The sequence below is a fragment of the Tachypleus tridentatus genome, chromosome 5, assembly GCF_004210375.1.
Source record: "Tachypleus tridentatus isolate NWPU-2018 chromosome 5, ASM421037v1, whole genome shotgun sequence".
In the NCBI taxonomy this organism is placed as follows: domain Eukaryota; kingdom Metazoa; phylum Arthropoda; class Merostomata; order Xiphosura; family Limulidae; genus Tachypleus; species Tachypleus tridentatus.
Window position 1 is genome coordinate 57,600,351 of NC_134829.1, and position 23,804 is coordinate 57,624,154.

The window sequence follows — 23,804 nt, forward strand, 5'->3', positions numbered from 1 at the left end:
GAACAGAAAGTACACAACCCTGTGGGATGTCTGTCCATATGTATCAGCTTGACATTAGTGGTAATCGCCCGCAACCACAGTAAATAATCCACATCACAAACATAAAAACCCACAAAAGAAGAATAAGCGTATTTACGAATGCGTTTCCAGTCTCCAGGAGGAACAATATCCCCCCAGTAGAATGGAGCAGGGAAAATAGTAGCGAGTGAAAACTGTAAATGTTCCACCAGTTGCTTCACAGATAAACCCTGAAAATGAACTCGATTATCAGAGTGGTCCAGAAAATATAAATCCACAACACGTGTGGACGATGGGAGAGGAGCCGGATGGTTGGACAAAACCGGCAACCAGTCCACACGCAACGCCTCTTTGAGCATATGAAAATGTGAAAAAATTGTGCGGACATTGCCAACGGGTCAGCGTCCATACACATTTCAATCACTGCCCCCACCGGAAGAAAAGCAGGGAGCAACTCATTACAATAAATGGCGGACCTGAACCAAACCTGCGTTAATAAATTCAGGAAAATGAAATGTTCGGTGGCGAAAATCAACAATAGCCGGATTGAAAAACAAAGGTTCATCAAAAATTTGTGGAGAAACAGTAGCTGGGACAATCCCTTTATCCCCAAGAAGAACCTTCCAGGCATGAAACATTTCCTGAATATAGAAAGGTAACGATTTCACAAAACGTGGCAAAATACGGCATTGAAGAATCCGAAAGCCCAAAGAGATTGCCATAACAAGAAAAAATCCAGAAAGAAGTTGTCGCAAGGTGGAAGGACAAGAAGCATCCAAACAACGCTGCAACAACTTCAAACGGAATGCGAGTTTACGAGTGTTAACATCAACCAAGTTGATACCTCCACAATCATAACTCCGGATCAGAATACCGTATGCCACTTTATGTATACCTCCCCGCCAAATAAAATCCAGTATACATTTGCGAAATCGAGCCTCAAACTGTCTTGGCTACGGGAGTATATTCAACGGGTACCATAACACCGATGCCACCAAGGAGTTCACCACAAGAGATTTACCCTGTAGCGACAAAGAACGAAATCGCCACGACACCAAGACACGAGATACCCTGCGCAATACACCCTGCCACGTATCTTGTAGCAGATACGTATTCTTTTACCAGAATTATTAAACGATAACGTAATAAGCGATTTTATACGTCTATTAAATTCCCTTAACAAAATTAGGGATCGTCTTAAATAATATTTAATATTCGTTATTTTGTGACCAATTCTGGGATTTCACTCTAGCCGATGTTTTCTTGTCACACAAAACTTGTTTAAGGTGTTCAATACGACAAAGTTGCATGGTGACTCTCAAACTCCTAAAATGATAACCTTGTCCAAACACGCTTAAGTTGTAATAGTACGTTGACAGTTGTGGGTTGTAGGAGATCACAGCGGTGGAATAAAGCCCAATGTACAGAAGATGTCTTATCTGTTATGCAACATCTATTTTCGAAAACCATCTACTCTTCGAGACTATCGTCCTCTCTCTACGTTACACATCGTTCTTCACGACAAAATTCCATAACCAAAACAAAGAATTCTTGTTTAAGAAAAACGTTTACATGAACCAGCTGCACCAAGAAGGAGGAAACACTTCAGAATAACAAATATTCTCCGGTCTTGGCATCGTAATTTCATTTTACCTGTCTAGTCTGTACTATATTCAAGTGAACTAATTACAATTTTTTAATAAGTACTTAAAACAGGAGATTCGATCATGACGAGAAGACATTAAGCATCGTAAAATATCTTTACTAAGTGAAGAAATGTTATAAAAATAAAGAAATCAGACAAAAAAGGGATAAACAGAACAAGGAGTCTTTAAGAAAACAATGCTGTCTATAGGAGGACGATACTTCTTTTCTTCAGACTGGCTAGACATGGTGGTAAGGACATTTGAGTCGCTCTCTGAGGGGCGTGTATTCGCAATTCAAATGAAATAACATGTCAGCATTTTCAGACGTAGGAGGAGTTAGGATATGATCGAAAATTTCACTGTTCGGTAAAAATTAAGTACATCAAATAGTTGGTGGTGAATGATGTTGTAGAATTGCCTTTCCTCTTTTCCGTCACTGGTAAGTTGGAGATGATAACGCACATAACCATCCAATAGTTCTGACCGGAATTTAAAAGAATAGGTTAAAGAATGAAACATGTAGTGTGATTAGTTGTCACAGCATGAAGAGTTGTTCTCAACACACACTGACGGAGTCGTGATCTCTAGATATTACCTGTACAAACTGGCAAGTACGTTAACTTATCTTCAACTAAGGTCGCGTGCATCGACGTTTCAAACTGTTCACGCATTTAAGAAAAATAAAACTCATAAACCCATTCTATCCAAAAGTTGTAACTTGCTGGTCAGATACTTCGTCGAACGTCACATGATTACGCGAAGGTCGTTTCATCACTTCAAATGTCGCAGCAGTGCACGCATTATATTCAAAAGTAATAACGTTCCTGTTTTGATTTATCACACAACAGTCACACGAATTTCTGAAAGTGGTTACAAGTGTAGGGGAAACTCGGTAACTTCTGTGATATCTCTCAGCCGTCTCACCCTCTGAAACAGATATTATGAAGAAAATATCGTTCCACGTTCTCACCATCCGATTTGAAAGAAAAGAATGGTTCAAAATATTAAAATGTGCCTGCCAGGGATCGAACCTGGGACCTTCCGCGTGTTAGGCAGATTTTTTATAACCACTACACCACAAGCACCTCCGTTTCGCGATTTTTCTTGTTAGAGATTTAAATTAAACGATAACGTTCCAAAATTTTATTTCGCAGTGTAAACAAACACAAGTATAATGACAGTTTAACCTTTAACTTTAAATAATATAACACTCTCCTTTGTCCACCAATGCCAAAAGAATTTTTCCAATGTGCTAACGTGTCTTTCAACGACTTTATCGAGCCCACAGTATCAAACGTCTTCACATCTCGTTTAATTGCTTTGAAACGTGCAAAACGCAAAGTTTTCTTTCCTCAGTCTTTTCTCTTTCTATCAAAAACTGAACAGACCATTTTCATGGCTTTAATTCTTTTATCAGAATTATTAAACGATAACGTAATAAGCGATTTTATACGTCTATTAAATTCCCTTAACAAAATTAGGGTTCGTCTTAAATAATATTTAATATTCGTTATTTTGTGACCAATTCTGGGATTTCACTCTAGCCGATGTTTTCTTGTCACACAAAACTTGTTTAAGGTGTTCAATACGACAAAGTTGCATGGTGACTCTCAAACTCCTAAAATGATAACCTTGTCCAAACACGCTTTAGTTGTAATAGTACGTTGACAGTTGTGGGTTGTAGGAAATCACAGCGGTGGAATAAAGCCCAATGTACAAGAGATGTCTTATCTGTTGTGCAACATCTCTTTTCGGAAACAATCTAATTTTCAAGAATATCGTCCTCTCTCTAGGTTACACATCGTTCTTCACGACAAAATTCCATAACCAAAACAAAGAATTCTTGTTTAAGAAAAACGTTTACATGAACCAGCTGCACCAAGAAGGAGGAAACACTTCAGAATAACAAATATTCTCCGGTCTTGGCATCGTAATTTCATTTTACCTGTCTAGTCTGTACTATATTCAAGTGAACTAATTACAATTTTTTAATAAGTACTTAAAACAGGAGATTCGATCATGACGAGAAGACATTAAGCATCGTAAAATATCTTTACTAAGTGAAGAAATGTTATAAAAATAAAGAAATCAGACAAAAAAGGGATAAACAGAACAAGGAGTCTTTAAGAAAACAATGCTGTCTATAGGAGGACGATACTTCTTTTCTTCAGACTGGCTAGACATGGTGGTAAGGACATTTGAGTCGCTCTCTGAGGGGCGTGTATTCGCAATTCAAATGAAATAACATGTCAGCATTTTCAGACGTAGGAGGAGTTAGGATATGATCGAAAATTTCACTGTTCGGTAAAAATTAAGTACATCAAATAGTTGGTGGTGAATGATGTTGTAGAATTGCCTTTCCTCTTTTCCGTCACTGGTAAGTTGGAGATGATAACGCACATAACCATCCAATAGTTCTGACCGGAATTTAAAAGAATAGGTTAAAGAATGAAACATGTAGTGTGATTAGTTGTCACAGCATGAAGAGTTGTTCTCAACACACACTGACGGAGTCGTGATCTCTAGATATTACCTGTACAAACTGGCAAGTACGTTAACTTATCTTCAACTAAGGTCGCGTGCATCGACGTTTCAAACTGTTCACGCATTTAAGAAAAATAAAACTCATAAACCCATTCTATCCAAAAGTTGTAACTTGCTGGTCAGATACTTCGTCGAACGTCACATGATTACGCGAAGGTCGTTTCATCACTTCAAATGTCGCAGCAGTGCACGCATTATATTCAAAAGTAATAACGTTCCTGTTTTGATTTATCACACAACAGTCACACGAATTTCTGAAAGTGGTTACAAGTGTAGGGGGAAACTCGGTAACTTCTGTGATATCTCTCAGCCGTCTCACCCTCTGAAACAGATATTATGAAGAAAATATCGTTCCACGTTCTCACCATCCGATTTGAAAGAAAAAGAATGGTTCAAAATATTAAAATGTGCCTGCCAGGGATCGAACCTGGGACCTTCCGCGTGTTAGGCGGATGTAATAACCACTACACCACAAGCACCTCCGTTTCGCGATTTTTCTTGTTAGAGATTTAAATTAAACAATAACGTCCCAAAATTTTTATTTCGCAGTGTAAACAAACACAAGTATAATGACAGTTTAACCTTTAACTTTAAATAATATAACACTCTCCTTTGTCCACCAATGCCAAAAGAATTTTTCCAATGTGCTAACGTGTCTTTCAACGACTTTATCGAGCCCACAGTATCAAACGTCTTCACACCTCGTTTAATTGCTTTGAAACGTGCAAAACGCAAAGTTTTCTTTCCTCAGTCTTTTCTCTTTCTATCAAAAACTGAACAGAACATTTTCATGGCTTTAATTCTTTTATCAGAATTATTAAACGATAACGTAATAAGCGATTTTATACGTCTATTAAATTCCCTTAACAAAATTAGGGTTCGTCTTAAATAATATTTAATATTCGTTATTTTGTGACCAATTCTGGGATTTCACTCTAGCCGATGTTTTCTTGTCACACAAAACTTGTTTAAGGTGTTCAATACAACAAAGTTGCATGGTGACTCTCAAACTCCTAAAATGATAACCTTGTCCAAACACGCTTTAGTTGTAATAGTACGTTGACAGTTGTGGGTTGTAGGAAATCACAGCGGTGGAATAAAGCCCAATGTACAAGAGATGTCTTATCTGTTGTGCAACATCTCTTTTCGGAAACAATCTAATTTTCAAGAATATCGTCCTCTCTCTAGGTTACACATCGTTCTTCACGACAAAATTCCATAACCAAAACAAAGAATTTTTGTTTAAGAAAAACGTTTACATGAACCAGCTGCACCAAAAGCAGGAAACACTTCAGAATAACAAATAGAGGAGTAGGATATGATCGACAATTTCACTGTTCGGTAAAAATTAAGTACATCAAATAGTTGGTGGTGAATGATGTTTCACTGTAGAATTGCCTTTCCTCTTTTCCGTCACTGGTAAGTTGGAGATGATAACGCACATAACCATCCAATAGTTCTGACCGGAATTTAAAAGAATAGGTTAAAGAATGAAACATGTAGTGTGATTAGTTGTCACAACATGAAGAGTTGTTCTCAACACACACTGACGGAGTCGTGATCTCTAGATATTACCTGTACAAACTGGCAAGTACGTTAACTTATCTTCAACTAAGGTCGCGTGCATCGACGTTTCAAACTGTTCACGCATTTAAGAAAAATAAAACTCATAAACCCATTCTATCCAAAAGTTGTAACTTGCTGGTCAGATACTTCGTCGAACGTCACATGATTACGCGAAGGTCGTTTCATCACTTCAAATGTCGCAGCAGTGCACGCATTATATTCAAAAGTAATAACGTTCCTGTTTTGATTTATCACACAACAGTCACACGAATTTCTGAAAGTGGTTACAAGTGTAGGGGGAAACTCGGTAACTTCTGTGATATCTCTCAGCCGTCTCACCCTCTGAAACAGATATTATGAAGAAAATATCGTTCCACGTTCTCACCATCCGATTTGAAAGAAAAGAATGGTTCAAAATATTAAAATGTGCCTGCCAGGGATCGAACCTGACCTTCCGCCTGTTAGGCGGATGTAATAACTTACACCACAAGCACCTCCGTTTCGTTAGAGAATTAAATTAAACAATAACGTCCCAAAATTTTTTATTTCGAATTTAAACAAACACAAGTGACAGTTTAACCTTTAACTTTAAATAATATAACACTCTCCTTTGTCCACCAATGCCAAAAGAATTTTTCCAATGTGCTAACGTGTCTTTCAACGACTTTATCGAGCCCACAGTATCAAACGTCTTCAATACCACAAAGTTGCATGGTGAGATAACCTTGTCCAAACACGCTTTAAATAGTACGTTGACAGTTGTGGGTTGTAGGAGATCACATAAATAAAGCCCAATGTACAGAAGATGTCTTATCTGTTATGCAACATCTATTTTCGAAAACCAAAATTTTTATTTCGCAGTGCAAACAAACACAAGTATAATGACAGTTTAACCTTTAACTTTAAATAATATAACACTCTCCTTTGTCTACCAATGCCAAAAGAATTTTTCCAATGTGCTAACGTGTCTTTCAACGACTTTATCGAGCCCACAGTATCAAACGTTTTCACACCTCGTTTAATTGCTTTCAAACGTGCAAAACGCAAAGTTTTCTTTCCTCAGTCTTTTCTCTTTCTATCAAAAACTGAACAGAACATTTTCATGGCTTTAATTCTTTTATCAGAATTATTAAACGATAACGTAATAAGCGATTTTATACGTCTATTAAAATACCTTAACAAAATTAGGGTTCGTCTTAAATAATATTTAATATTCGTTATTTTGTGACCAATTCTGGGATTTCACTCTAGCCGATGTTTTCTTGTCACACAAAACTTGTTTAAGGTGTTCAATACGACAAAGTTGCATGGTGACTCTCAAACTCCTAAAATGATAACCTTGTCCAAACACGCTTAAGTTGTAATAGTACATTGACAGTTGTGGGTTGTAGGAGATCACAGCGGTGGAATAAAGCCCAATGTACAGAAGATGTCTTATCTGTTATGCAACATCTATTTTCGAAAACCATCTACTCTTCGAGACTATCGTCCTCTCTCTAGGTTACACATCGTTCTTCACGACAAAATTCCATAACCAAAACAAAGAATTCTTGTTTAAGAAAAACGTTTACATGAACCAGCTGCACCAAGAAGGAGGAAACACTTCAGAATAACAAATATTCTCCGGTCTTGGCATCGTAATTTCATTTTACCTGTCTAGTCTGTACTATATTCAAGTGAACTAAATACAATTTTTTAATAAGTACGTAAAACAGGAGATTCGATCATGACGAGAAGACATTAAGCATCGTAAAATATCTTTACTAAGTGAAGAAATGTTATAAAAATAAAGAAATCAGACAAAAAGGGATAAACAGAACAAGAAGTCTATAAGAAAACAATGCTGTCTATAGGAGGACGATACTTCTCTTCTTCAGATTGGCTAGACATGGTGGTAAGGACATTTGAGTCTCTCTCCGAGGGGCGTGTATTCCCAATTCAAATGAAATAACATGTAAGCATTTTCAGACGTAGGAGGAGTTAGGATATGATCGAAAATTTCACTGTTCGGTAAAAAATTAAGTACATCAAATAGTTGGTGGTGAATGATGTTGTAGAATTGCCTTTCCTCTTTTCCGTCACTGGTAAGTTGGAGATGATAACGCACATAACCATCCAATAGTTCTGACCGGAATTTAAAAGAATAGGTTAAAGAATGAAACATGTAGTGTGATTAGTTGTCACAGCATGAAGAGTTGTTCTCAACACAAACTGACGGAGTCGTGATCTCTAGATATTACCTGTACAACCTGGCAAGTACGTTAACTTATCTTCAAATAAGGTCGCGTGCATCGACGTTTCAAACTGTTCACGCATTTAAGAAAAACAAAACTCATAAACCCATTCTATCCAAAAGTTGTAACTTGCTGGTCAGATACTTCGTCGAACGTCACATGATTACGCGAAGGTCGTTTCATCACTTCAAATGTCGCAGCAGTGCACGCATTATATTCAAAAGTAATAACGTTCCTGTTTTGATTTATCACACAACAGTCACACGAATTTCTGAAAGTGGTTACAAGTGTAGGGGAAACTCGGTAACTTCTGTGATATCTCTCAGCCGTCTCACCCTCTGAAACAGATATTATGAAGAAAATATCGTTCCACGTTCTCACCATCCGATTTAAAAGAAAAAGAATGGTTCAAAATATTAAAATGTGCCTGCCAGGGATCGAACCTGGGACCTTCCGCGTGTTAGGCGGATGTGATAACCACTACACCACAAGCACCTGCGTTTCGCGATTTTTCTTGTTAGAGATTTAAATAAAACAATAACGTTCCAAAATTTTTATTTCGCAGTGTAAACAAACACAAGTATAATGACAGTTTAACCTTTAATTTTAAATAATATAACACTCTCCTTTTTCTACCAATGCCAAAAGAATTTTTCCAATGTGCTACGGTGTCTTTCAACGAATTTATCGAGCTCACAGTATCAAACGTTTTCACACCTCCTTTAATTGCTTTGAAACGTGCAAAACGCAAAGTTTTCTTTCCTCAGTCTTTTCTCTTTCTATCAAAAACTGAACAGAACATTTTCATGGCTTTAATTTTTTTATCAGAATTATTAAACGATAACGTAATAAGCGATTTTATACGTCTATTAAATCCATTAACAAAATTAGGGATCGTCTTAAATAATATTTAATATTCGTTATTTTGTGACCAATTTTGCGATTTCACTCTAGCCGATGTTTTCTTGTCACACAAAACTTGTTTAAGGTGTTCAATACCACAAAGTTGCATGGTGACTCTCAAACTCCTAAAATGATAACCTTGTCCAAACACGCTTAAGTTGTAATAGTACATTGACAGTTGTGGGTTGTAGGAGATCACAGCGGTGGAATAACGCCCAATGTACAGAAGATGTCTTATCTCTTATGCAACATCTATTTTCGAAAACCATCTACTCATCGAGACTATCGTCCTCTCTCTAGGTTACACATCGTTCTTCACGACAAAATTCCATAACCAAAACAAAGAATTCTTGTTTAAGAAAAACGTTTACATGAACCAGCTGCACCAAGAAGGAGGAAACACTTCAGAATAACAAATATTCTCCGGTCTTGGCATCGTAATTTCATTTTACCTGTCTAGTCTGTACTATATTCAAGTGAACTAAATACAATTTTTTAATAAGTACGTAAAACAGGAGATTCGATCAAGACGAGAAGACATTAAGCATCGTAAAATATCTTTACTAAGTGAAGAAATGTTATAAAAATAAAGAAATCAGACAAAAAAGGGATAAACAGAACAAGGAGTCTTTAAGAAAACAATGCTGTCTATAGGAGGACGATACTTCTTTTCTTTAGATTGGCTAGACATGGTGGTAAGGACATTTGAGTCGCTCTCTGAGGGGCGTGTATTCGCAATTCAAATGAAATAACATGTAAGCATTTTCAGACGTAGGAGGAGCTAGGATATGATCGACAATTTCACTGTTCGGTAAAATTAAGTACATCAAATAGTTGGTGGTGAATGATGTTGTAGAATTGCCTTTCCTCTTTTCCGTCACTGGTAAGTTGGAGATGATAACGCACATAACCATCCAATAGTTCTGACCGGAATTTAAAAGAATAGGTTAAAGAATGAAACATGTAGTGTGATTAGTTGTCACAGCATGAAGAGTTGTTCTCAACACACACTGACGGAGTCGTGATCTCTAGATATTACCTGTACAACCTGGCAAGTACGTTAACTTATCTTCAAATAAGGTCGCGTGCATCGACGTTTCAAACTGTTCACGCATTTAAGAAAAACAAAACTCATAAACCCATTCTATCCAAAAGTTGTAACTTGCTGGTCAGATACTTCGTCGAACGTCACATGATTACGCGAAGGTCGTTTCATCACTTCAAATGTCGCAGCAGTGCACGCATTATATTCAAAAGTAATAACGTTCCTGTTTTGATTTATCACACAACAGTCACACGAATTTCTGAAAGTGGTTACAAGTGTAGGGGGGAAACTCGGTAACTTCTGTGATATCTCTCAGCCGTCTCACCCTCTGAAACAGATATTATGAAGAAAATATCGTTCCACGTTCTCACCATCCGATTTAAAAGAAAGAGAATGGTTCAAAATATTAAAATGTGCCTGCCAGGGATCGAACCTGGGACCTTCCGCGTGTTAGGCTGATGTGATAACCACTACACCACAAGCACCTGCGTTTTGCGATTTTTCTTGTTAGATATTTAAATAAAACAATAACGTTCCAAAATTTTTATTTCGCAGTGTAAACAAACACAAGTATAATGACAGTTTAACCTTTAATTTTAAATAATATAACACTCTCCTTTTTCTACCAATGCCAAAAGAATTTTTCCAATGTGCTACGGTGTCTTTCAACGAATTTATCGAGCTCACAGTATCAAACGTTTTCACACCTCCTTTAATTGCTTTGAAACGTGCAAAACGCAAAGTTTTCTTTCCTCAGTCTTTTCTCTTTCTATCAAAAAACTGAACAGAACATTTTCATGGCTTTAATTTTTTTATCAGAATTATTAAACGATAACGTAATAAGCGATTTTATACGTCTATTAAATCCATTAACAAAATTAGGGATCGTCTTAAATAATATTTAATATTCGTTATTTTGTGACCAATTTTGCGATTTCACTCTAGCCGATGTTTTCTTGTCACACAAAACTTGTTTAAGGTGTTCAATACCACAAAGTTGCATGGTGACTCTCAAACTCCTAAAATGATAACCTTGTCCAAACACGCTTAAGTTGTAATAGTACATTGACAGTTGTGGGTTGTAGGAGATCACAGCGGTGGAATAAAGCCCAATGTACAGAAGATGTCTTATCTGTTATGCAACATCTATTTTCGAAAACCATCTACTCTTCGAGACTATCGTCCTCTCTCTAGGTTACACATCGTTCTTCACGACAAAATTCCATAACCAAAACAAAGAATTCTTGTTTAAGAAAAACGTTTACATGAACCAGCTGCACCAAGAAGGAGGAAACACTTCAGAATAACAAATATTCTCCGGTCTTGGCATCGTAATTTCATTTTACCTGTCTAGTCTGTACTATATTCAAGTGAACTAAATACAATTTTTTAATAAGTACGTAAAACAGGAGATTCGATCATGACGAGAAGACATTAAGCATCGTAAAATATCTTTACTAAGTGAAGAAATGTTATAAAAATAAAGAAATCAGACAAAAGGGATAAACAGAACAAGAAGTCTATAAGAAAACAATGCTGTCTATAGGAGGACGATACTTCTCTTCTTCAGATTGGCTAGACATGGTGGTAAGGACATTTGAGTCTCTCTCCGAGGGGCGTGTATTCCCAATTCAAATGAAATAACATGTAAGCATTTTCAGACGTAGGAGGAGTTAGGATATGATCGAAAATTTCACTGTTCGGTAAAATTAAGTACATCAAATAGTTGGTGGTGAATGATGTTGTAGAATTGCCTTTCCTCTTTTCCGTCACTGGTAAGTTGGAGATGATAACGCACATAACCATCCAATAGTTCTGACCGGAATTTAAAAGAATAGGTTAAAGAATGAAACATGTAGTGTGATTAGTTGTCACAGCATGAAGAGTTGTTCTCAACACACACTGACGGAGTCGTGATCTCTAGATATTACCTGTACAACCTGGCAAGTACGTTAACTTATCTTCAAATAAGGTCGCGTGCATCGACGTTTCAAACTGTTCACGCATTTAAGAAAAACAAAACTCATAAACCCATTCTATCCAAAAGTTGTAACTTGCTGGTCAGATACTTCGTCGAACGTCACATGATTACGCGAAGGTCGTTTCATCACTTCAAATGTCGCAGCAGTGCACGCATTATATTCAAAAGTAATAACGTTCCTGTTTTGATTTATCACACAACAGTCACACGAATTTCTGAAAGTGGTTACAAGTGTAGGGGGAAACTCGGTAACTTCTGTGATATCTCTCAGCCGTCTCACCCTCTGAAACAGATATTATGAAGAAAATATCGTTCCACGTTCTCACCATCCGATTTAAAAGAAAAGAATGGTTCAAAATATTAAAATGTGCCTGCCAGGGATCGAACCTGGGACCTTCCGCGTGTTAGGCGGATGTGATAACCACTACACCACAAGCACCTGCGTTTCGCGATTTTTCTTGTTAGAGATTTAAATGAAACAATAACGTTCCAAAATTTTTATTTCGCAGTGTAAACAAACACAAGTATAATGACAGTTTAACCTTTAATTTTAAATAATATAACACTCTCCTTTTCTACCAATGCCAAAAAAATTTTTCCAATGTGCTACGGTGTCTTTCAACGAATTTATCGAGCCCACAGTATCAAACGTTTTCACACCTCCTTTAATTGCTTTGAAACGTGCAAAACGCAAAGTTTTCTTTCCTCAGTCTTTTCTCTTTCTATCAAAAACTGAACAGAACATTTTCATGGCTTTAATTTTTTTATCAGAATTATTAAACGATAACGTAATAAGCGATTTTATACGTCTATTAAATCCATTAACAAAATTAGGGATCGTCTTAAATAATATTTAATATTCGTTATTTTGTGACCAATTTTGCGATTTCACTCTAGCCGATGTTTTCTTGTCACACAAAACTTGTTTAAGGTGTTCAATACCACAAAGTTGCATGGTGACTCTCAAACTCCTAAAATGATAACCTTGTCCAAACACGCTTAAGTTGTAATAGTACATTGACAGTTGTGGGTTGTAGGAGATCACAGCGGTGGAATAAAGCCCAATGTACAGAAGATGTCTTATCTGTTATGCAACATCTATTTTCGAAAACCATCTACTCTTCGAGACTATCGTCCTCTCTCTAGGTTACACATCGTTCTTCACGACAAAATTCCATAACCAAAACAAAGAATTCTTGTTTAAGAAAAACGTTTACATGAACCAGCTGCACCAAGAAGGAGGAAACACTTCAGAATAACAAATATTCTCCGGTCTTGGCATCGTAATTTCATTTTACCTGTCTAGTCTGTACTATATTCAAGTGAACTAAATACAATTTTTTAATAAGTACGTAAAACAGGAGATTCGATCAAGACGAGAAGACATTAAGCATCGTAAAATATCTTTACTAAGTGAAGAAATGTTATAAAAATAAAGAAATCAGACAAAAAGGGATAAACAGAACAAGAAGTCTATAAGAAAACAATGCTGTCTATAGGAGGACGATACTTCTCTTCTTCAGATTGGCTAGACATGGTGGTAAGGACATTTGAGTCTCTCTCCGAGGGGCGTGTATTCCCAATTCAAATGAAATAACATGTCAGCATTTTCAGACGTAGGAGGAGTTAGGATATGATCGAAAATTTCACTGTTCGGTAAAAATTAAGTACATCAAATAGTTGGTGGTGAATGATGTTGTAGAATTGCCTTTCCTCTTTTCCGTCACTGGTAAGTTGGAGATGATAACGCACATAACCATCCAATAGTTCTGACCGGAATTTAAAAGAATAGGTTAAAGAATGAAACATGTAGTGTGATTAGTTGTCACAGCATGAAGAGTTGTTCTCAACACACACTGACGGAGTCGTGATCTCTAGATATTACCTGTACAACCTGGCAAGTACGTTAACTTATCTTCAACTAAGGTCGCGTGCATCGACGTTTCAAACTGTTCACGCATTTAAGAAAAACAAAACTCATAAACCCATTCTATCCAAAAGTTGTAACTTGCTGGTCAGATACTTCGTCGAACGTCACATGATTACGCAAAGGTCGTTTCATCACTTCAAATGTCGCAGCAGTGCACGCATTATATTCAAAAGTAATAACGTTCCTGTTTTGATTTATCACACAACAGTCACACGAATTTCTGAAAGTGGTTACAAGAGTAGGGGGGAAACTCGGTAACTTCTGTGATATCTCTCAGCCGTCTCACCCTCTGAAACAGATATTATGAAGAAAATATCGTTCCACGTTCTCACCATCCGATTTAAAAGAAAAGAATGGTTCAAAATATTAAAATGTGCCTGCCAGGGATCGAACCTGGGACCTTCCGCGTGTTAGGCGGATGTGATAACCACTACACCACAAGCACCTCCGTTTCGCGATTTTTCTTGTTAGAGATTTAAATTAAACGATAACGTTCCAAAATTTTATTTCGCAGTGCAAACAAACACAAGTATAATGACAGTTTAACCTTTAATTTTAAATAATATAACACTCTCCTTTTTCTACCAATGCCAAAAGAATTTTTCCAATGTGCTACGGTGTCTTTCAACGAATTTATCGAGCCCACAGTATCAAACGTTTTCACACCTCCTTTAATTGCTTTGAAACGTGCAAAACGCAAAGTTTTCTTTCCTCAGTCTTTTCTCTTTCTATCAAAAACTGAACAGAACATTTTCATGGCTTTAATTTTTTTATCAGAATTATTAAACGATAACGTAATAAGCGATTTTATACGTCTATTAAATCCATTAACAAAATTAGGGATCGTCTTAAATAATATTTAATATTCGTTATTTTGTGACCAATTCTGGGATTTCACTCTAGCCGATGTTTTCTTGTCACACAAAACTTGTTTAAGGTGTTCAATACGACAAAGTTGCATGGTGACTCTCAAACTCCTAAAATGATAACCTTGTCCAAACACGCTTTAGTTGTAATAGTACATTGACAGTTGTGGGTTGTAGGAGATCACAGCGGTGGAATAAAGCCCAATGTACAGAAGATGTCTTATCTGTTATGCAACATCTATTTTCGAAAACCATCTACTCTTCGAGACTATCGTCCTCTCTCTAGGTTACACATCGTTCTTCACGACAAAATTCCATAACCAAAACAAAGAATTCTTGTTTAAGAAAAACGTTTACATGAACCAGCTGCACCAAGAAGGAGGAAACACTTCAGAATAACAAATATTCTCCGGTCTTGGCATCGTAATTTCATTTTACCTGTCTAGTCTGTACTATATTCAAGTGAACTAAATACAATTTTTTAATAAGTACGTAAAACAGGAGATTCGATCATGACGAGAAGACATTAAGCATCGTAAAATATCTTTACTAAGTGAAGAAATGTTATAAAAATAAAGAAATCAGACAAAAGGGATAAACAGAACAAGAAGTCTATAAGAAAACAATGCTGTCTATAGGAGGACGATACTTCTCTTCTTCAGATTGGCTAGACATGGTGGTAAGGACATTTGAGTCTCTCTCGAGGGGCGTGTATTCCCAATTCAAATGAAATAACATGTAAGCATTTTCAGACGTAGGAGGAGTTAGGATATGATCGAAAATTTCACTGTTCGGTAAAATTAAGTACATCAAATAGTTGGTGGTGAATGATGTTGTAGAATTGCCTTTCCTCTTTTCCGTCACTGGTAAGTTGGAGATGATAACGCACATAACCATCCAATAGTTCTGACCGGAATTTAAAAGAATAGGTTAAAGAATGAAACATGTAGTGTGATTAGTTGTCACAGCATGAAGAGTTGTTCTCAACACACACTGACGGAGTCGTGATCTCTAGATATTACCTGTACAACCTGGCAAGTACGTTAACTTATCTTCAACTAAGGTCGCGTGCATCGACGTTTCAAACTGTTCACGCATTTAAGAAAAACAAAACTCATAAACCCATTCTATCCAAAAGTTGTAACTTGCTGGTCAGATACTTCGTCGAACGTCACATGATTACGCGAAGGTCGTTTCATCACTTCAAATGTCGCAGCAGTGCACGCATTATATTCAAAAGTAATAACGTTCCTGTTTTGATTTATCACACAACAGTCACACGAATTTCTGAAAGTGGTTACAAGTGTAGGGGAAACTCGGTAACTTCTGTGATATCTCTCAGCCGTCTCACCCTCTGAAACAGATATTATGAAGAAAATATCGTTCCACGTTCTCACCATCCGATTTGAAAGAAAGAGAATGGTTCAAAATATTAAAATGTGCCTGCCAGGGATCGAACCTGGGACCTTCCGCGTGTTAGGCGGATGTTTTTTTTTTTTTTTCTCTTTATTTATCCCACCTCAACGAGGGGGTATACACAGAAATACAACAAATAAAACACAAGTTAATGAATTAGCATGTAACAATAGCTCTATAGATTACCATGCTGAAAATTACCACAAAGTTAATAAAATTAAGGAAAAAGAAATAAAAGAGGTAATTGGAACAGCAGGTAATCCAACAAACATTATAATGAACATTAACAAACAAGAAATCAATGGATCTTTCATTGGTAACAAAAATATAATGAAATAACAACTTATCTTAACAACGTACACAAGAAATAACCTTGGGCACCTTGGGTTACCAAGCTACCAACATAAGAATACACAGAATAAAAAACATTTAATGAGTTATGTAACAAAGATCTATGATAATGAAGATATATATGTCTCCGTACACGCACTTTAAACATGGAAATTAAATGAATGACGCGATTTCGTGCCAAAGAAACTGAACGAGCAGAACATATAACCTGACGTGCCAAACTTGTAATTAAACGGAATATGTTCCAGCATCTCCTGGGTAACGAAGGATGAGATCCCACTAAGAGGCATCTCCTCCATACCCAGTTTGATATGGGACATCCAAAATAAAATGCCAATAATTTATATACATATGACCACAAGGGCTGTACAAAAGGACATTGGAAAAACAGATGGTCTATGGTTTCTGGCGCCTGGGAACAGAAAGTGCACAACCCTGTGGGATGTCTGTCCATATGTATCAGCTTGACATTTGTGGTAATCGCCCGCAACCAGAGTAAATAATCCACATCACAAACAAAAAAAACCAACAACAAAAGAAGAATAAGCGTTTTTACGAATGCGTTTCCAGTCTCCAGGAGGAACAATATCCCCCCAGTAGAATGGAGCAGGGAAGTTATTAGCGAGTGAAAACTGTATATATCCCACCAGTTGCCGCAGAGATAAACCTTGAAAATGAACTCGATTATCGGAGTGGTCCAGAAAATATAAATCCACAACACATGTGGACGACGGAAGAGGAGCCGGCTGGGTAGACAAAATCGGCAACCACTCCACAGGCAACGCCTCCTTGAGCATATGAAAATGTGAAAAATTGTGCGGGCATTGGCCAACGGGTCAGCGTCCGTACACATTTCAATCACTGCCCCCACCGGAAGAAAAGCAGGGAGCACCTCGTACATTAAATGACGGACCTGAACCAAACCTGCGTTAATAAATTCAGGAAAATGAAATGTTCGGTGGCGAACATCAACAATAGCCGGATTGAAAACAAAGGTTCATCAAAATTTGGGGAAAGAGGAGCTGGGACAATCCCTTTATCCCCAAGAAGAACCTTCCAGGCATGAAACATTTCCTGAATATAGAAAGGTAACGATTTCACAAAACGTGGCAAAATACGGCATTGAAGAATCCGAAAGCTTAAAGAGAGATTACCATAACAAGAAAAAAATCCAGAAAGAAGTTGTCGCAAGGTGGAAGGACAAGAAGCATCCAAACAACGCTGCAACAACTTCAAACGGAATGCGAGTTTACGAGTGTTAACATCAACCAAGTTGATACCTCCACAATCATAACTCCGAATCAGAATACCGTATGCCACTTTATGTATACCTCCCCGCCAAATAAAATCCAGTATACATTTGCGAAATCTAGCCTCAAACTGTCTTGGCAACGGGAGTATATTCAACGGGTACCATAACACCGATGCCACCAAGGAGTTCACCACAAGAGATTTACCCTTTAGCGACAAAGAACGAAATCGCCACGACACCAAGACACGAGATACCCTGCGCAATACACCCTGCCACGTATCTTGCAGCATGACATCGAAATTAGAGTGGAAAACTATTCCCAAAATCCGAATAGGATCCTGGGAAATTCTCAACTCACCAAGGACGAAGTCTGCAGAAGAGGCCAAACACCCAACCCACAAACCCTGACTCTTGGTCCAGTTGATCTTCCCACCAGTAGCTTTGCCAAAAGTTTGGCAGACATCCAACACATGCGGCAAAGATTCGGCGTCTCGTAAGGTTAAGGTGGTATCATCAGCATGCTGATAAGTAAGTGAAGGCGTGGTGAGTAGCACATCACCACCAATACCAGTAATATGTACATTATGGACTAACATATTTCGTAACGGTTCGACACTGAGAACGTAAAGTAGAGCAGACATGGGGCATCCTTGACGAATACCCCGAGTAATAGCAAAATCATTAGTGAGAAATCCATTAAACTTTACACAACTAGAAATAGAAGTATAGCAAAGACGAACCCAATGAACAAAAGTAGAACCAAAACCCATACGCAGAAGAAGTTGAAATAGATAGTCATAGGCCACCCGATCAAAAGCTTGCATCTGATCGAGCTTCAAAAAGATTCCACCCTGGCCGGTACGTGCTAAAGATTGCAATAGCAAAACGAGTGTTAATGGAGTATCAGCAACGTCCCGTCCAGGTATACACCCGGATTGGTCATCTGAAACTAAGCTGGAGATCACAGACGAAAGGCGACGAGCCAGCACTTTGGCCAAAAGCTTATAGTCAGTACAAAGCAATGTCAAAGGCCGACTGTTAGCCGCCAACCGTCGATCCCCTTTCGGGATAGGAACAATTACCCCAGAACACATTGTACGGAGCAACTGTGGAGAGTGAAACAGTTGAGACAAGACAGATAAAAGTCGTCAACAAAAGAGGTAGAAAATATTTGAAAATTCGGAGGTAAAACCATCCAAACCAGGAGATTTGCCCAGCGGTAAACTGTCTAAAGCAGCGATAACTTCCGGAACCGTGAATGGAGCATCACAAATATTAGCTTGTTCACTGGAAAGAGTTCGATCAACAAATGAGAGAACTAAATCTATGTCTGCCTGCAGAACGATATCCTTAGAGTACAGTGCGGAATAATACTGATGTAAAACAGCAGCGATATCTTCCACACCGGACACCTCCACACCCCTATCAGTGAGCATGGATCTAAACTCAATTCTGCTTTGACGGACCTTTTCCATACGAAGAAAGTAAGACGTAGATCTCTCACCCTCCTCAAACCAACGAATATGAGATCGAATCCTCGCCCCCTCTATGGTATCGTGATCCAAAGTCTCCAATGCATCTTCAAGTTCATACAATTTGACCTTAGATCTACCAGGGAAACGGGTCAGTTTTCGAAGCTCACGATTGATGGACGACTCAAGCTGACATTTGCGAGAACGGGATGCCCGCGCACGAAGAATCGAATAACGCTCGGTAAGTAAACGGAACGCGCATTTCAATTGTTCATACCATTTAATTTTATCAGTCCCATAAACTGACCAACTACGACTTCTGGCGATCAACAGCTTAATGGCTTTCACATATTCGGCATCCCTCAATAACTGGTTATTGAAGTGCCAGAAATTAGGACCTCTGACAATTGGTCGCAGAGTAAGGTCGAAGCCCAATAAAGCGTGATCTGTAGCAGGAAACCACAACGTACGGAAACGTTGGACAGTCCCCTGCAAGGTAGAAGAAAGCAAAACCCTGTCAATACGTGACGACATCATCTCACCATTAACAAAACGCTTCCATGTGAAACCAGGTGTAGTCGGCGATATGAGTGAATGCGCATCAAGCAAATCAAACCTATTAAGAAACTGGACAAAAGCCGAACGGCTGGCGTCTCGGTAGAAACGGACCGGAAATCGATCGCGTGCCACATCCACCACACAATTGAAATCTCCCACAACAAGCAATCCTGTGCAACCATCCAAACAATACTCCAAGTTTTGGAAAAATTCCCGTCGCTCGGAGATATCGCGAGGAGCGTACACAGATGATAACAGATAAGACAAAGACTCGAAACTGAATTTGACTGTCAGAACCCTACCCACCCCATCAGAAGAAACGAATGTAACATTATCACACAAAAACTGCTGTACCAAGATGGCAACCTCTTGTCGGCCAGAAGTAGAATTATTAAAAAAAACTACACCTGGCCAAAATTTCAGAACGACATCATAAAAGTTATCAGTGAAAAACGTTTCCTGTAAACAAACAACATCAAAATTAGTAACAAAGTAATCCAGGTAATAAGCCAGCTTACTAACATTACGCAACCCATTACAATTCAAAACTCCCACCCTTAGTAAATGTACCATGCTAAAGAGAAAGTAAAGGTACAAGAATTGAAAGGAAACTGTCACAAACACAAAAATAACAAGAATAAATGTAAAGATCTAAGCAAACATGCACAAAGTTCAAATAACAAGAATAAATGTAAAGATCTAAGCAAACATGCACAAAGTTCAAATAACAATAAATGACAGTCTTACACGAACTGAAACAAACAAACTGTCACAAAAAACACATTTAAGGCTGCGACACCGCCTTCGCCTTCGCCCGAGATATCCGTAGTATTGGCACGTCCGACACCCGTTTTCGTCCACTGCCCTTCTTAGAAGTGTCACCAGAAGACATTGCCACCACACTAGCATACCTCCAACGACGAGGAAGAGGCACCTCCACATCGCCGGCGGTACTCACACCACTAACCGGAAGTGGCGGGAAGTGACGATCAAAATTGCGACTTGCAGCAGGGGGGTGACTACTTGCCCGTTCCCTGGCCCCACCAGAAACCGTCGATCGTCGGGCAGAAACATCGTCCACCACCCGATGGGTAGCTGCAGCCTTCTTTGAAAGGGGAACCTCCGAATCAACGCGTGGACAAAGAGAAATGGTGTCAACATCATGAGGCACTGCACGAGAGGGAGCAGCCGTGTCTACTTCAGCGGCGTCACGAGAAGTAGTAGGCGAGGCCACTTCAGCGTCGTCACTAGGGGAAGTTCGAGGAACAACAAGCTTGGGACAACGTTGACGGACGTGTCCCTGCATATGACAATGTCGGCATATAAACTGGGGGCAATCTCGATATAGATGATCCGCCCCCAAACATAAATTACATACTTTTGACTGGCGATCATGCTTCACTTTTACCATTACCGCCTTGCCCAAAGGATCAAAAACTTTTACTACGTACGGCAAAGAGATACACTTCTCACTAAAACACACACGAACATGGCGTATACCTAAGTATATGCCCTGGTCCCTCTTCCACACAATAGGGCTTTTCACCTCACAATCATAATCTTTAAGTTTATTTAGTATAATATCATCGTCGATATATTCGGGTACGTCCATAAATGACACAGTAATAGTACGTTTAGTGACACCATTAGCCGAACAGTGCACACCATTTACAGTTAGACCAGCATCTATAGCCAGGTCCACATCGTCGGGAAGAACAAAAGTTACCTCATATCCACCCGGGCGAGGAACTACAGCAGTGACCGAAGCTGCACCAAACGTAGAAATAACAGAATGGATAACGTCCCCATGGCTTGAATTAGTCGTTTCAACAAAAACTGTACGACGCATAACTTCCATGACCTTCTTAGTTGATGAAGCCATCGTCAAACAACTGGAAAAAATAAAAAATCTGGCAAAAAAAAGAACTACACGCTCACTAGGCTTAGCTGTTAAATTTACACTAAGGCAATGAGGAGCTCGAAAAACACGTCTGTACTCGTTGACGAGAACCGGCGCTTTCCAAATGTGCTTGCCAGGGATCGAACCTGGGACATTCCGCGTGTTAGGCGGATGTGATAACCACTACACCTCAAGCACCTGCGTTTTGCGATTTTTCTTGTTAGAGATTTAAATGAAACAATAACGTTCCAAAATTTTTATTTCGCAGTGTAAACAAACACAAGTATAATGACAGTTTAACCTTTAATTTTAAATAATATAACACTCTCCTTTTTCTACCAATGCCAAAATAATTTTTCCAATGTGCTACGGTGTCTTTCAACGAATTTATCGAGCTCACAGTATCAAACGTTTCCACACCTCCTTTAATTGCTTTGAAACGTGCAAAACGAAAAGTTTTCTTTCCTCAGTCTTTTCTCTTTCTATCAAAAACTGAACAGAACATTTTCATGGCTTTAATTTTTTTATCAGAATTATTAAACGATAACGTAATAAGCGATTTTATACGTCTATTAAATTCCCTTAACAAAATTAGGGTTCGTCTTAAATAATATTTAATATTCGTTATTTTGTGACCAATTTTGCGATTTCACTCTAGCCGATGTTTTCTTGTCACACAAAACTTGTTTAAGGTGTTCAATACGACAAAGTTGCATGGTGACTCTCAAACTCCTAAAATGATAACCTTGTCCAAACACGCTTAAGTTGTAATAGTACATTGACAGTTGTGGGTTGTAGGAGATCACAGCGGTGGAATAACGCCCAATGTACAGAAGATGTCTTATCTCTTATGCAACATCTATTTTCGAAAACCATCTACTCATCGAGACTATCGTCCTCTCTCTAGGTTACACATCGTTCTTCACGACAAAATTCCATAACCAAAACAAAGAATTCTTGTTTAAGAAAAACGTTTACATGAACCAGCTGCACCAAGAAGGAGGAAACACTTCAGAATAACAAATATTCTCCGGTCTTGGCATCGTAATTTCATTTTACCTGTCTATTCTGTACTATATTCAAGTGAACTAATTACAATTTTTTAATAAGTACTTAAAACAGGAGATTCGATCATGACGAGAAGACATTAAGCATCGTAAAATATCTTTACTAAGTGAAGAAATGTTATAAAAATAAAGAAATCAGACAAAAAGGGATAAACAGAACAAGGAGTCTTTAAGAAAACAATGCTGTCTATAGGAGGACGATACTTCTTTTCTTTAGATCGGCTAGACATGGTGGTAAGGACATTTGAGTCGCTCTCTGAAGGGCGTGTATTCGCCAATTCAAATGAAATAACATGTAAGCATTTTCAGACGTAGGAGGAGTTAGGATATGATCGACAATTTCACTGTTCGGTAAAAAATTAAGTACATCAAATAGTTGGTGGTGAATGATGTTGTAGAATTGCCTTTCCTCTTTTCCGTCACTGGTAAGTTGGAGATGATAACGCACATAACCATCCAATAGTTCTGACCGGAATTTAAAAGAATAGGTTAAAGAATGAAACATGTAGTGTGATTAGTTGTCACAGCATGAAGAGTTGTTCTCAACACACACTGACGGAGTCGTGATCTCTAGATATTACCTGTACAACCTGGCAAGTACGTTAACTTATCTTCAACTAAGGTCGCGTGCATCGACGTTTCAAACTGTTCACGCATTTAAGAAAAACAAAACTCATAAACCCATTCTATCCAAAAGTTGTAACTTGCTGGTCAGATACTTCGTCGAACGTCACATGATTACGCGAAGGTCGTTTCATCACTTCAAATGTCGCAGCAGTGCACGCATTATATTCAAAAGTAATAACGTTCCTGTTTTGATTTATCACACAACAGTCACACGAATTTCTGAAAGTGGTTACAAGTGTAGGGGAAACTCGGTAACTTCTGTGATATCTCTCAGCCGTCTCACCCTCTGAAACAGATATTATGAAGAAAATATCGTTCCACGTTCTCACCATCCGATTTAAAAGAAAGAGAATGGTTCAAAATATTAAAATGTGCCTGCCAGGGATCGAACCTGGGACCTTCCGCGTGTTAGGCGGATGTGATAACTA

General features: G+C 38.3%; 3 non-coding genes across 3 annotated transcripts; all 3 read right to left on the reverse strand.

Moving 5' to 3' along the window:
• Nucleotides 1-8,430: 8,430 nt before the first annotated feature.
• TRNAV-AAC (transfer RNA valine (anticodon AAC)) lies at nt 8,431-8,503 on the reverse strand. The gene has a single exon. It is a non-coding gene; the product is annotated as a tRNA-Val (tRNA).
• A 3,800-nt stretch (nt 8,504-12,303) lies between these two features.
• On the reverse strand, nt 12,304-12,376 carry TRNAV-AAC (transfer RNA valine (anticodon AAC)). Its single transcript has one exon. It is a non-coding gene; the product is annotated as a tRNA-Val (tRNA).
• A 1,863-nt stretch (nt 12,377-14,239) lies between these two features.
• TRNAV-AAC (transfer RNA valine (anticodon AAC)) lies at nt 14,240-14,312 on the reverse strand. The gene has a single exon. It is a non-coding gene; the product is annotated as a tRNA-Val (tRNA).
• Between the last annotated feature and the right edge of the window lie 9,492 nt (nt 14,313-23,804).